The 13,982-nt window shown below is 52.2% G+C and overlaps 1 pseudogene; it reads right to left on the bottom strand.

Annotated features, from left to right (window-relative positions):
* Positions 1–6,282: 6,282 nt before the first annotated feature.
* Positions 6,283–9,748, bottom strand: LOC131482972 (catechol O-methyltransferase-like; annotated as a pseudogene).
* Positions 9,749–13,982: the final 4,234 nt, after the last annotated feature.

The following is a 13,982-nucleotide window of genomic DNA, read 5'->3' as shown; positions in this document are numbered from 1 at the left end:
ATTCAGCAATCCAACATTTATTAGTAACAATCTGTTACAATTATTAAGGGATCTTACAGCTTCCAGGACTCTTGGCTTAGCCCACTGTTCACTGCCATTACTCATTGTACAGAGACTGCTGTGACAACCTTGGCTTAGTCTGTCTCCTACATGCATACTGGCTACATGTGTTTCCATTTGCTCTTCCAGCATCACTAACTGACCATTTTGTCTTCCTGTAAAATGGAAGGCTACACTTCTTGAGTGTTCTCCCATTTGCAACTAATAATTCCATTCTTGCTGTTCTTAAAAGCTTGATGCTTGCTTGTGTTGCTAAGTCTTTGGGCTTTTGAGCAGAGATTTTATGCTTGCAAAGCTCTTGGTTGGCTGATCATGATTATGTAGAGTCTCCATCTTCCTTTGTCTATCCCTGTGGTTTGTCTTTTATTATTGAATGTCTACTTCCATTTCCCACCAACAACTTGTAAAATACAAATATGGAGTAGAACTGGCCAATGTGAAGGTATCAGTGAAGAAGCCACAATGGTTGAGCTGTGTTACTGATGCTAATAAAGCATAATGAAGAGCTACATGCAGACACAGACGGTGGTTGGTACCTCAAGGGAGCATTCAGTGAAGAAGAGGATGGTTCCAGGTTTCAAATTTGCCACTGTTGCTGAGACTGATAGTATTGATAGCTTTAAGAGATGCTTATACTTTCTGGAATGCTTCAACACATTTAAATGACTAAAGTATACATTACACTGGAGCTAAATGTCTGGGCTTCATTTGTTTTATTTGAGTTTTATGACAATTTCAAGTACTCAGAAAATATGTGCAACCGATTATTGTATGTGCAATCACTTCCAAATCAAAGCGATATTAAGATTCTCTTTATTAAAGGCTTTGGTTTTATTTGTTTGTTTGCAAAACAATTCTGACACAGGCAACTTTCTTTTGTCTTATGTCCCTCAGCTCAGGTAAATGTTATCTCAAAGTCTCCGTGTATCATTATCGTAAGTTTTTACCTTTATAGCAGATAGGAAATTACCAATGCACATTTGTTTGTCATTATATTTGACACAAATAGTGTTTCTAAGTATTTTTAATCATTTGTTTGTTTATTAGAAATGTAGGGTTAAAGAGGAAGATTTCCCATCTGTTGGTTCACTACCCAAATGGCTGTAATGGCTGGCGCTAGGTCAAGTCAAAGCATGGAGCCTGAAACTCTGTCCAGGCTTCCCACACACTTTAGTAAGGAGCTGGAATGGAAGTGGGGCAGCTGGCACCTGAACCAGCACTTTCATGGGAGACCAGCACCACAGATGGTGCTGTAATGAGCCATGCCTTCTTTTTTTTTAAGATCTATTTATTTTTATTGCAAAATCAGATATACAGAGAGGAGAAGAGACAAAGAGGAAGATCTTCCATCCCATGATTCACTCCCCAAGTGACCGCAATGGTCAGTGCTGTGCCAATCCTCTGAAGCCAGGAGCCAGGAATTTCCTCCAGGTCTCCCACGTGAGTGCAGGGTCCCAAGGCTTTGTGCCATCCTCAACTGCTTTCCCAGGCCACAAGCAGGGAGCTGGATGGGAAGCAGGGCCGCCGGGATTGGAACCAGTTTCCATATGGGATTCCAGCACGTGCAAGGTGAGGACTTAACCACTACGCCATTGCACTGGGCCCAACAACTTCTTAATAATTGTAATTCTTGAGATTTGCCGATAATAAAGCTATGCGCACTCCAAGTATTTCAACTTTTAGTATGAGTGTTGCCCCCCTGAAGTAATACAACACAGCTGCTATTTCTATTATATTATGTAATTATTTAATCAAAGTGATCATTGATACATTAAACATCGGTGTACATGTGTCCTTGTTCATTTAAAAATAAGTGGGTTTTCTTTAGGGGAGGAGGGATGGTGGGGAATGATGGATAGCTAGACTTGAAATTGCTGTCTTGCCTTTCCTTCATCTTGCCTGTATTTTGCCACATTGCTCTCAGAAGTGCTATCTGATTACTTTCAGTACTGTTTAATTGTCGGGGTCTTCCGTCCCACAGAAGAAATCAGCCGACACTCCAGGCTCTGTTTCTTGAGGAACTTTATTCTTCCAACCAGTCCGTTTCCCAGCCAGTCGACTCGACTTCTCCCTTTTCCTCCCGTTTGTCTCTGCTTCATTCCCCAACCTCCTCGTCACCCCTAATCTTCTGTCCATCCGTCCGTCGGTCCCAGTCGTACTCTGTCCTCCGTCTCAGTCCATCCGTCCGTCTCCGTCTCTGTCTTCCTGTCCTGGCCCGCTTCTTCCTGAAACCCCCACCACTAAATACAATCCTAGTCCAATCAGCTTAAAGGTCACCGATGCACGCGGCAGGCACACCAATCATGGCTCTGATCATGCGAAGCACACGCGCTAAGCATGCAGCTACGGGCAAATCAGAAGGCACTTCCTGAAACCTGTGTACCGCCAAGCTCCGGAGGGAGGAGAGGTCTCAGCGCCATCTTAGGGCACACGTGCAGTGCTCCCGACATCTCCCCCTTTTTGTTTTAATAAGCAAAGGACCGTGCCTGTCTTAGGTGTTCCGAGTTAGGGCTCTCCTTACCGGTCATGGGCTAACCGCGTGGCTGTGAACACGACGCCTGTCTTAGGTTGGTAAAGCCTTATCAGATACTTACCCGTCTTTGACTACCGGTCCATCATGTTCAGCCATACTTCCTGGGATTCTCTGTTGAGAAGCACTAGCACTGCCCGAACAAACAATTACTGCTGATGTAGTTGGTGTCCTCAGTAAATTAGGAGCATGCGGGTACCCAGGTCAATAATAACCAACAATAAATTAAGACCTGCTAGGCCTGCCCACTGGCGTGCAAACAATAAACCCTGAAAAATCCAACCAGTCCAAAACCGTAAAAACAATAAAGATAAATGGGGATTTCACACATACATAAGCAGGATCATGAATAATATTGGCACTACAATTAACTGATACACCCTATTCCCAAACTCCCAGAGCATTACTGCTATAGATACAGTTTCTTATCACAACCTTATCAATAAATGCAAAAGCTGATATAGCAGAGCATCCACCCCTACTGGTGTGCATGTTTTTGTGGTTGACTGTTTACTTGGGATACTGTCTTTCTAAATCTATTTATATATATATATATATATATGATATATAATAATAATAATATGTAATTTATATTAATATATAATGATATATCTAAATATATATAATTATATATAAATATACAACCATATAAAAATAAATATATATATAAATTGGCATAGAATAGCAATTCATTAAAAGTTAAGTGAATTGATTAATATTTTATCAATTTCATCTTAAAGCTGTGACATAAGTAAACCAGATATATAGGGTGTGATGGCTATTTGTGTGTGTGTGTATGTGTGTATGTGTGTTGTTCAAATGAAGAAACTAAGGCACAGACCAACTGCCTATTTTGGGTCACACACCCTGATGGTAAATAATAAAATTTCTTGTTTCTTGGCTTGAGTGAACTTATTTCAAGGTGTACTTAAACATTTACAGTTCTCATAGAAGATGCAGGTTCTTGGTAGTGAGAATCTTTTTAAAACATTGAATTTATTTTTATTGAAAAGTCAAATTTACAGAGAGGAGGAGAGAAAGATCTTGCATATGTTAATTCACTCCAAAAATGCCCACAAAGGCCAGATCTGAGCCCACCTGAAGCCATTACAGGTCTCTCATGTGGGTGCAAGGTCTTAAGGCTTTGGGCTGTCCTGGACCACTTTCTCAGCCCACAAGCAGTAAGCTGGATGGGAAGCAGAGCAGCCAGGACATAAATCAGCACCTGAATAAGAAATCAGGGCATGCATGGTGTGTACTTTAGCCAATAGGCTACCACACTGGGCCTAGTAACGAGAATTTTACGAAATTAGTCTCCCAACCCTTGCATGTTTATGAAGTAGCAGTGTATGCCCTACATTCTGAAATTCAGATACAGGTTGGCTAGACTAACAGCTGAGCCTTTCATTCTCATGCAGTTGGAAACACTTAGTGCTTGGCGTGTGGACAAGATGCAGTTTTATGTATGTGGAATCAGTGACTGAACCCTTTCCATTCTGGAATCTTTTACTCTGTGTAAAGAAGTATGGGCATTAAACAGTTAACAATAAGAACAATAACAACAACAACAAAACAGGAAAGGCAGGAAGAATAGGTGACTCCCAAAGCCTGCCTTCTGCCAAGCCAGCAGGCCACATGCTTGAAACCCAGGTGTACGAGTTCTTAAAGCATAGAAGCAATCCTTAAGACTTCAGACCATGGAATATATCTACTTTCCTTAGGCGCTGGTCAAGAAAAGTAATATAGTCAGATAATACTTCAAAAGGGTTTATAAAGATGGAAATTTTAAGTTTATTTTGCATTTTTTTTATTTTTTAAAGATTTGCTTTTATTGGACAATCAGATATACAGGAGAGACAGAGAGGAAGATCTTCCATCTGCTGATTCACTCTGCAAGTGACTGCAGCGTGGCCTAGTGGCTAAGGTCCTCGCCTTGATCCCATATGGCCGCTGGTTCTAATCCCAGCAGCTCCACTTCCTCTCTATTTCTCCTCCTCTCAGTATATCTGACTTTGTAATAAAAATAAAATAAATCTTAAAAAAAAAGAAAGTGAGTAGTGTTAGTTATTTAAAGCAGTTTAAGTTCTAGTTCATATGATATTACAATATTTATTATGTGCAGCTAATTCCCGCAACCTGGTTCTTTACCGTGAGCTGAAAATACCAGACGCAACAAGGTACCTTAGGAGGTTTGTTCCAGTGGGGCAGGAACGGGGTAGGGGTGGTGGAGAGGCGAGGAGGAAAAGGGGAAGGGGAGGGGGAGGAAGGGAGGGCTGAAGGGAAAGAGAGAGACAGAGCCGCACTTGGGGGCCTTTTTGTCTGCAAGGTGTGTGTGGGGGGGATTGGGAGGAATTGAGGGCAGGCCTCAGGGGATTGGTGCCTGAGACTGTCACAGATGATTGCCTAAGAATGATTGGTAAGTGAGCAGAGTTGGGGATGGGGCTGGGAGAGTGGGGGTGGGATTTTCAGGTGAAATGGCTGATTGGTGGACAACTGGAGTGGCGCGAATTTCTTGAGCTGTGAGAAAGAGGAAGTGGTGCTGTGTCCAGGGTGGAACATTCAAATCACTCCTTACAAGTAGTGATTGGCTGCCAGGGAAGGGAGTGGATGCACCCTCCCTTCCTCAAGAGCATCCATTGCAGTCCTGAAGTCCTGAGCCCTGGGCCATTGGGCGCAGGGAACACAGCTGGCCTGTCCACCCTGTCTGGGAAGAAGAGCAGGGTCTGGGCTCTGCATGTGCATGCTAGGCGAGGCCCACCACCTGCTCCCCGCCAGTTCTCCTGGCTTCACGCACAGGCCAGTGCACCCATCTGCTCTGGCCAGCTCGGGTCCTCCTTTGGCACTGTGGTAGCGGACCCATCGTCAGGCCCCTCCCTCAGTCTCCCCCCACTAACCTAACTGCTGTGTTCTGCCTCTTAAGGCTGCTGTGCTCCTGCCTGCCCATTCACACACCCGCCTGTGTGCCTGCTGCAGCCCAACCCTGGCAAGAAGACTCCTCCCCTCCTGGCCCAGGAGGCCCACTGTCAGGCTGGTTGTCACTGCGGGGGACACTAAGCCTCAGCTTGTTGACTCCTGGGTCTAGCTTGCATGCCTGGTATGTTGTTCTCTGCCCTGGCAGTTCGTCCCACTTGCCCTTTCCTCCTCTGGCCAGGGGCTTCTTGTAATGATTGCTGCTAGCTGTTCTCCCTGTGTGCCCCCAGCAGCACCACTCCTCACTCACCCACACACAAATTTGGCTCAGGGAAGGCCACACCTGCCAGCTCCGGGCCTGAGGCCCCTGAAGATCAACCCATACCACCCCTGAACTGAGCTGCATCCATCCGGTGTCTCCATTCACCGGAAGCCAAGCTTGTTTGCCCGCTGTCATGCCCTGTCCCTCTCCCAGCCCTGCGCACATGTGCAGCTACAATGCCCTCCTCCCTCTGCCTCTCCCTCCATAGGGCCGGGGCCCAGCCATGGGCTCCTAGGGATTAGATCTCCAGCAGCAGGGCCGAACTGAGCAACACCCGCTGTGGGGTGGGGGCAGGGACTGCTGCTGTTGGGTGCCTGCTGTTATGACTTTGGAAACAGAAGAAACATTATAACATTGAAGATGAGCATTTAAATGAAGCCAACATTAAGACTATTAGTACACATCTACATTTTTGTAAGAAAATGCAAAAAGTTTAAAACAAAACACCAATAGAGCAACTGCAGCAGAAGCAGGATTGGCAGGGGCCAGCTTGGTGGAGGGACCCAGGGCAGGGTGCATGGTTGAGGTCATGCTGGGCCACCTGGGCCCACATAGATGGCCTTCTCCAGCCCATCCACCACCTGGATGTGTTCCAGCATGGCACTGTAGTGAATGCACTCGAAGCTGATGCTTCCACGCATGTGTGCCAGGAAGTCTGGGGTTCCCGGGCAGATGACGTTGTTGGCCAACAGCACCATCCCCTTCTGCAACAGGCCACACTGTTGCAGAGGACAGAGATGGCCCTTGGGGCATGGTAGGGTCAGGCATGCCCACATGGGAACCCCAGGAGAGTTCATGGTTCTTGGCTTCAGCCAGGTCCAACCTTGGCTGTTGGGGGTCGTTTGGGGAGTGAAGCAGAGGATGGAAGATTTTTTCTCTGTGTCTCCCTCTTTTTGTATCCTGCTTTCTAAATAGTAGAACAGGAAGTTAAGAACTAGGTGTTGGAGCATAGCATGGGAAGCCCCTGCCTGGGATGCTGCCACCCCACTTGGGCACTGGCTGCTCCACTTCTGAAGACTCCCTGCAAATGATCCTGGGAAAGCAGTGGAGGATGGTCCCTCGTTCTCACCCCTGGCACCTTGACTGCCACTCCCCACATACCCCTAATGCAGGAGCCAGCTCTACACCCTGTGTGACTCAGCTTGACTGGGCTCCTGGAGCAGGTCCACGCTGGGTAGCCGGGGGGAGACCTGAGCCTGCTCTCCCAAACGAGGGGTGGGCAGGAAAGGGAAAGGAGGAGTTCGGGGGATAGCTGAGTGAGCCACACTTCACAGTCTCCTTCGCATCTCCCAAGACAGCAGCATCATCCAGGCGGCCCTGTGCTGGGCAATGACTTCCCTCCCTGGAAGGAGGCTTGCAGTGTCCCACTGGTTACTCTGTCCAAGGGTCAGGGAAAAGCCAACTAAAATACACTCGGCATCTCCTGGCACTGGGTGCCAGGTGAGCAAGGTGGCTAGAGGAGGAACATGAGGGAGGATGTAGATATTCCTGCTCCGTGTTATTTATAGAAGATGTACAGCCATGTGATCATGAAATAAATGTCCTCAACTTCCCCCCCCCAAAAAAAATAACCTCCAGTCACCTCCAGTCATGGCTGGGCTCATCCTCCAGGATCAGTATGTCCGGCAGGTAGCTCCTACCAGTGGTCCAGGAACACCATGTCCAGGGTGTCCACGTCATGCTGCTTAAGCTGAGGGAGGAGGTCCTAGGATGTTCCCAGCAGCACGGTGACCTGTTACAATGGCTGTTGATGCCTCCTTGGGCAACAACTGGGCACAGCTGCAGCCCTTTCTTCCTGGGCACCAGCTGGGCACAGCTGCAGCCATTTCCTCCCTGGACATCAACTGAGCATGGCTGCAGCCCATCCTCCCCACCCCAGCTCCAGGCCAGCCTCCCCACTCTCCCGCTCTTGGGAAGGGACCTTAAGTCGATGCCCACACTGGCCATGTGGGTCAGAGAAGCTGCACCTTGTCCTGCAGGCCGGCAAAGTCCAGCATCTGGTGGGTGATGGCAACAAAGTCAGGGTTGATCTCCATGGTGAACAGTCGCCCACCAGGGGGCAGCAGGCGGGCTATGTGTATGGCCGAGTAGCCACAGTAGCCCCCAGCTCCAGCAGCAGAGAAGGGTGGTACTCCCGCATCACTGCATCAACAATCTCTCCTGCAAGGGGCAGAGGCAGCAGAGGGTGGCTTGAAGGCAGGTGGGGGTGGCAGGTGCCTGACCCAGCTCCCTCTCTCCCTCCAGTGGCATCTGCTGCCTACCTCCTCCAACTCCCAGCTCACAGACCCCTGTGTCCTACAATGTTGTCTCCCTGGCACTGGAAGCTAGATATGGTGCCCCCTCACGGGGTGGGGGATGACCAGCAGGGGCTGCCCCATCCTCTCCCCTGGGTCCTGCAGCTAAGATGCCTGTGTCCACCCTTGAGTTCAAGGCTAACAGGAGAGCCAGGGAGAACCTGCCAAGCTGGTCCCATCACTCATGTCTAGAGATCAGAAGGAGCCGCACCCACCACTCACATCCACCTAGCCCAGGAGCCCCTGAACCCAGGGTGCTGAGAAGTCACGGAGGCTGATATTGGTGGACACCACGGTGGTCCGTGTTTCCCCTGGGCAGACATGCACTGTCCACCTTATCTGTATGGACAGTGGTCTGGGTGCAGGCTGGGGCACAGGAGGCCAGACTGCTGGCTGCACAACCTTTGTTCAGGGAGAGGGCTCTGAACCTGCGGCTGGGCCCACGGAGCTCCAGACCATTCCCTCGCCCTGGCCTGGGTGCAGCCACAACCCCAGAGACAAGGTGACAACAGGTTTCCCCAGCCCTCGGCTGAGGACCCCACTCCAGCCCTCCCTAGTGACCACGCCTGTGTCCTCTGTCTGCGACCACTCTCACCTTTTTTTTTGCCCACAATCATGGTTCACTCCTGGGAGCAGAAGGCGTCGATGGTCCCCACGCTGAGCGTGCTGCTTCACGTGGTGCAGGATGCGAATGTCCTTGCTGTCACCCACGCTGTTGGAAGCGGCTGCAGACAGCAAGGCTGCGTGCTGTGCTGCTGGTGGTCAGCAGCGGTTGGCACCGCCCACAGGGGGCGGGGCCTGGGATTGAGCCTGCAGGTTGGGCGGAGCAAAGTGTGGGAGTGGCAGAGTTTGGGTGGCCATGGGCGTGGCTAAAAGGGGGCTTGGCGGGGAATGATGCACATGTGGAGCACACAGGATGGAAAAGGGCGTGGAATGGTAGAGGTTGGTTCGGGGCGGGACAGGGCTGAAAGGGGCGTGGCGCAGACTCGGTCGCTTTTCCTAGTGGCGGAGGTCGGGAGGGGCGGGGTTAAGGAAAGGGGCGTGGCGGGGATTGATGGATGTGTTGCCCCGACAGGCTGGGACAGGCCGTGGAGTGGCAGGGCTCGGGAGGGGCGTGGCTATGCGGGCGGGGTGGGGCCAGAGGGGCGGGGCTCCCTACTCCTCCCCCGCCGCGCCCGGGCATCAATGGCCCCCCCACGGCGCATGGGGCTGGGGTGACCTGTGACCTTCAAGGCCGGAAGCCTGCCCCAGCTCGGCTCCCTGGGCCTCCCCACGGGGAAAGGCGTGGAAGCCGGCTTTCCACTGCACGGGCCCGCTGCAGAGCTGAGGAAGGACCCTGCCGAGGGGAGCGCGCCCGGTGCCAAGGCCGGAGTCCCGCCTGGACCTCTTGACCCGGTGCCTGTGGCCTTGGGGACTCAGAATTAGCTTCCGCCCACGTCCTTCCCACCCCGCCACCTCCACGCGCCCTGCGGAGACTTTGGACAGATGGGAAGAAGTTTGTTTTGGCGTGGGTTGGTTTATCTGAATGAACGTTCCTGGTAAACTGCACGTGTGGATTTGCAGGAAACTCACGCAAACCAGTGTCTCTGAATTCCGTTTTCCACAGAGTCGTCCCCGCCCCAGACCCGCCATGCCCAAGCTGGACTCCGGCCACTTGCCTGGACGGCACAGGTATGGGGGGTGGTTTCTCTCTCCCACCCCCATGGTGAGGTCCCGTGAGGGGCGAGGGGCGAGGGTCTGCCCAGCCGTGGTGTCCCAGGGTGGGCTTGTAGGGTAAGCAGAGTGGGCTGAGTCCAGCAGGGTGGAGTTCCCAAGGCTGAGTCCCCGAGGGTGCCAGGGGACAGGCTTACAAGCACAGCCAGGCCTCTGTTGGGCAGGCCAGCACCTTACACCTCGGATCAGATCCACCAGCCACAATCAGCCCCTTAGCTTCCTAAAGTGCCCAGGGCCACAGGGTACAGAACAGAGCTGGACAGGGGACAGAACTTCACTAGGCATGTACCGGCTGTGGATCCTGGACATGGCCCAAGCACCCACCTCAGACCACCTGGGCCAGGCCACCTCTGCCCTACCCCAGGCAGGGAAGACTGGGACACCTGATCCCTACTCTATACCAGTCCCAACCTCAGTAGCCAAGGCTACTGTCCCATGGTGGCCAGCATGGCGGCCCCACAACCTGGATGGGGCTAGTGGGACATCGCCTGTCCCTCCTAAGCTGAATTTCCAGGTTGAGGGACAGGCAATGCCCAGGTCAGGCTGAGAGGTGGGGATATTTTTGCTCCACAAGGTTGACTGGCCCTCAGTGGTACATTTGAGAATAGTTACAACGCGAAAGGATAAATTTTGTGTATTTTACAATTTTTAAAAATGCAGTAGAATAAAATAATTAAAAAAAAAAAACCAGCAAACCCTTTTGCTGGACCTCCCAGTTCCAACAAGAATAAGGATAAGAGACACGCAGTTCCCATGAGCACTCGGGGCCCAGGCAAACAAAGGCTCCCCCCAGGACTCTGGCTGGCCAATGAGATCGATGGGGAGTTGTGCCCCCTGGGGACAGAACACCTGTCCACTGTAGCTCCTCGCTATGGGCCCTCCCTCAGTGTGGGCACAGAGAGGTGTCAGCAGGAGCTCAGCAGGTTCTCGACCCTGGGTGGGGCAGGCCCTTGGTCAGCTGCCATCCCTTGGATGGCTAGGGAGAAGGCGGAGTCTGGGTCAGCTTTCTCTTCCGGAAGCAAAGCAGGTGGAGTGAGCTGCTTCTGTGCCCACTGGGGCTGGGTATGGCCCTTTGTCCACTCTCCTAGGCATGTGCCAGGAGGAAGGGCAAGTAGCTGGCCCCATGGGGCTAGCAGGTGCCACCAGGCAAGCGTCAGGAGGAGTGGGACTGAGCAGGGCTCTTGGGGTGCCCAAGATCAGCTGGGCCACCCCATGGGGGAAGCTAACCAAGGGTCCACCTGCGGCAACCACCCCCATCACAGGCAGCCAGGCAGGGGCAGGTTTGTAGCATGGGAGGGCTCAGAGACCGAGAAGAATGGACTGAGCTGCCACCCTCTATTGAAATATTAGATCTTTAATTTCCCTGGCACGCAGTTGTGTCCAAGGTGCTTACACCTGCCCAGACAGTCAAGGGGTTAGAATCCATTCTGTCAGAAGGGCAGAAAAGCTGGGCTGGAAAGAGGAGCTGTGGCTGAGGCACTCTGCTGCCACCTGCTGGCAGGAACCTGGAGGGCAGCTTGAGGACAAGGCCAGGCCATTTGCAGGTGCAGCTCCTGGCCCTGCCAGGCCTGTGGCTCAGGATCCCAGAGTCCAGATGGGAGCACCACTGGCTGGGCCCAGGCATCATCCTGCTGGCATCCCTTTATTCATTACACAGCTGCCCTGGATCACAGCATAGGGAGGCAGGTGTGGTCAGGGCCCAGGACTTTCAGGAACTAAGTATGCCTGGCACTTGAAGACAGATACCAGGTAGAAGCAGGGTTGGCAGGGACCAACTTGGCAGATGGATCCAGGAAAGAATGCATGACTGAGGTCACACCAGGCAGCCTGGGCCCACACAGATGGCCTTCTCCAGCCCATCCCCCGCGGACATGTACTCCAGGAATGAGCTGTAGTGGGTGCACTCGAAGTTGCAGCTGCCATGCACATGTGCCAGGAAGTATGGGCTCCCCAGGACGATGACATTGTCAGCCAGCTGCACCGTCCCCTTCTGCAACAGGCCACACTGCTGTGGGGACCAGAGAGATGGTCACCGGGGTGTGAGTGGGGGAAGTCAGGGATGCCCTGCTAACCTGCGCTGGACCAGAAGTACTACTCCAGCTCTGCCCCCACCCCCTGCCAGGGTTTGGGCCTGAGAACAAGAGCTTTCTGTCCCACAGGCTCCTGGTTCCTTGCCCAGCCGTGCACACAGCAGGTGCTCAGTAAGCACTAGCTAGGTGAGAGCCAGGGTCAGCCTCAAGTGTGTGGGTTGGGTGGTGAGGTGGGATGAACAGCAGGGCAGCCCAGGGAATGTGGAAGGGAATTTGGGAGTGTGGCAGTTTCCCTGACACAGCCATCAGAAAGAAGCTGCGTTGAAAATAAAGCTGCCTTGGGTGGGCATTTGGCATAGCAATGGGACTTCTGTGTGCCAAGTGGGAGTATCTGGGTTCAATGTGCACCCATGTGGCTTCTGACCCCCAGCTACCACCTAAGGTACACCTTGGGAGCCAGCAGGTGCTGCAGCCACCTGCTGGGTGCCTACCACCCACTTGGGAGCCCAGGATCTGCCAGCCTAGCCCCAGCCCTTACAGACACTTTGGGAATGAACCAATGGATTGCACCTAGCCTGCTCTCTGCCTTTGGAACAAATTTATTTATTTTCAAAAGATTTATTTATAGTTACAGAGAGAGAGGGAGAGAAAGAGAGTTCCTCCATCTGTTGGTTTATGCCCCAAATTGCTACAACGGTCAGAGCTGGGCTGGTCTTAAGTTGGGAGCCAGGAGTTTGCTCTGGGTCTCCCATGTGGGTACAGGGTCCTAAGGCATTGCTTTCCCAGGCCACAAGCAGGGAGCTGGATGAGGAGTGGAGCAGCTGGGATGTGAGCTGGGGCCTAGATGGGATGCCTGTGCAACAGGCAGAGGAATACCTTGCTATGCCACTACACCAGCCCTTAAACAGATTTGTTGTTTTTCTTTTCTTTTAAAGATTTATTTATTTTATTACAAAGTCAGATATACAGAGAGGAGAGACAGAGAGGAAGATCTTCCGTCCGACGATTCACTCCCCAAGTGAGCCGCAACAGGCTGGTAAGCGCCAATCCGAAGCTGGGACCAGGAACCTCTGCCGGGTCTTCCATGCGGGTGCAGGGTCCCAAAGCTTTGGGCTGTCCTCGACTGCTTTCCCAGGCCACAAGCAGGGAGCTGGATGGGAAGTGGAGCTGCCTGGATTAGAACCGGCGCCCATATGGGATCCCGGGGCGTTGAAGACGAGGACTTTAGCCGCTAGGCCATGCCACCAGACTGTTGTTGTTGTTTTAAAAAAGTAATCTCAACTCCAAACCAGAATCAAACAAGCAACCCTGAGCATCTCCGGTCTCAGGCAGGAGGGGTCCCTAGTGATGATCCTGGCATTAGTCTCTGTGCAGCCAGGCTCTAAGGTGAGAGAGTTCCCAGTGTCTCCTGCTTGCCCGTGGGAGAAAATGCAGGGGCCCCTGTGCAACTGTGCAAAATACACATTCCTGGGAGTCAGGCCATCGAGCATGCTCATGAATGCAAGCAGGAAGTGGTACCATACAAAGCCAAAGAAGTGAAATGTCTCAGGAAAGCAGTTGGAGCTCCTGGCTTCAGTCTGACTCAGCCTTGGCCGATGCAGCCATTCAGAGATACAGCAAGAAATGGAAGATCTCTCTCTTGCTTCCAGCATGTGGCAGCTAAGCCCTGGCAGAGAAGGCATGGTCCTGCAGCTGCCCACCTACATGTTCTCTACCACTCCCCACTCCCCCACCCGCACAGCAACAGGTCTGGTCTGGTGCTCACCCCACTACCTGGCACCTCTCCCCCCAGGACCCTTTCTCTCATCTACCTGCCCTGACTTCAGGCAGCACCTCTGCCATAGCTGCCTGTAGGAGCTCCAAGGCAGTGACCAGTCAACATGCATGGGTCTCAGTGGCCCTGTGGCATCAAGGCCACCCTGGCTCAGCTCACTTCCAGGAGCAGTGTGTCCGGCAGGTAGCGCTCCTTTCAGTGGTCCAGGAACACCATGTCCAGGGTGTCCACGTCATGCTGCTGCTTCAGCTGAGGGAGGAGGTCCTGGGATGCTCCCAGCAGCAAGGTGACCTGTAACAGCAGCTGTTTGTGCCTCCGTGGGCAACAACTGGGTACGGCTGCAGCCCTT

This window comes from Ochotona princeps, chromosome 22 (genome assembly GCF_030435755.1).
Source record: "Ochotona princeps isolate mOchPri1 chromosome 22, mOchPri1.hap1, whole genome shotgun sequence".
Lineage (NCBI taxonomy): Eukaryota > Metazoa > Chordata > Mammalia > Lagomorpha > Ochotonidae > Ochotona > Ochotona princeps.
Note: the sequence above shows the minus strand (reverse complement) of the source record. Positions and strands in the feature narration are given on the sequence as shown.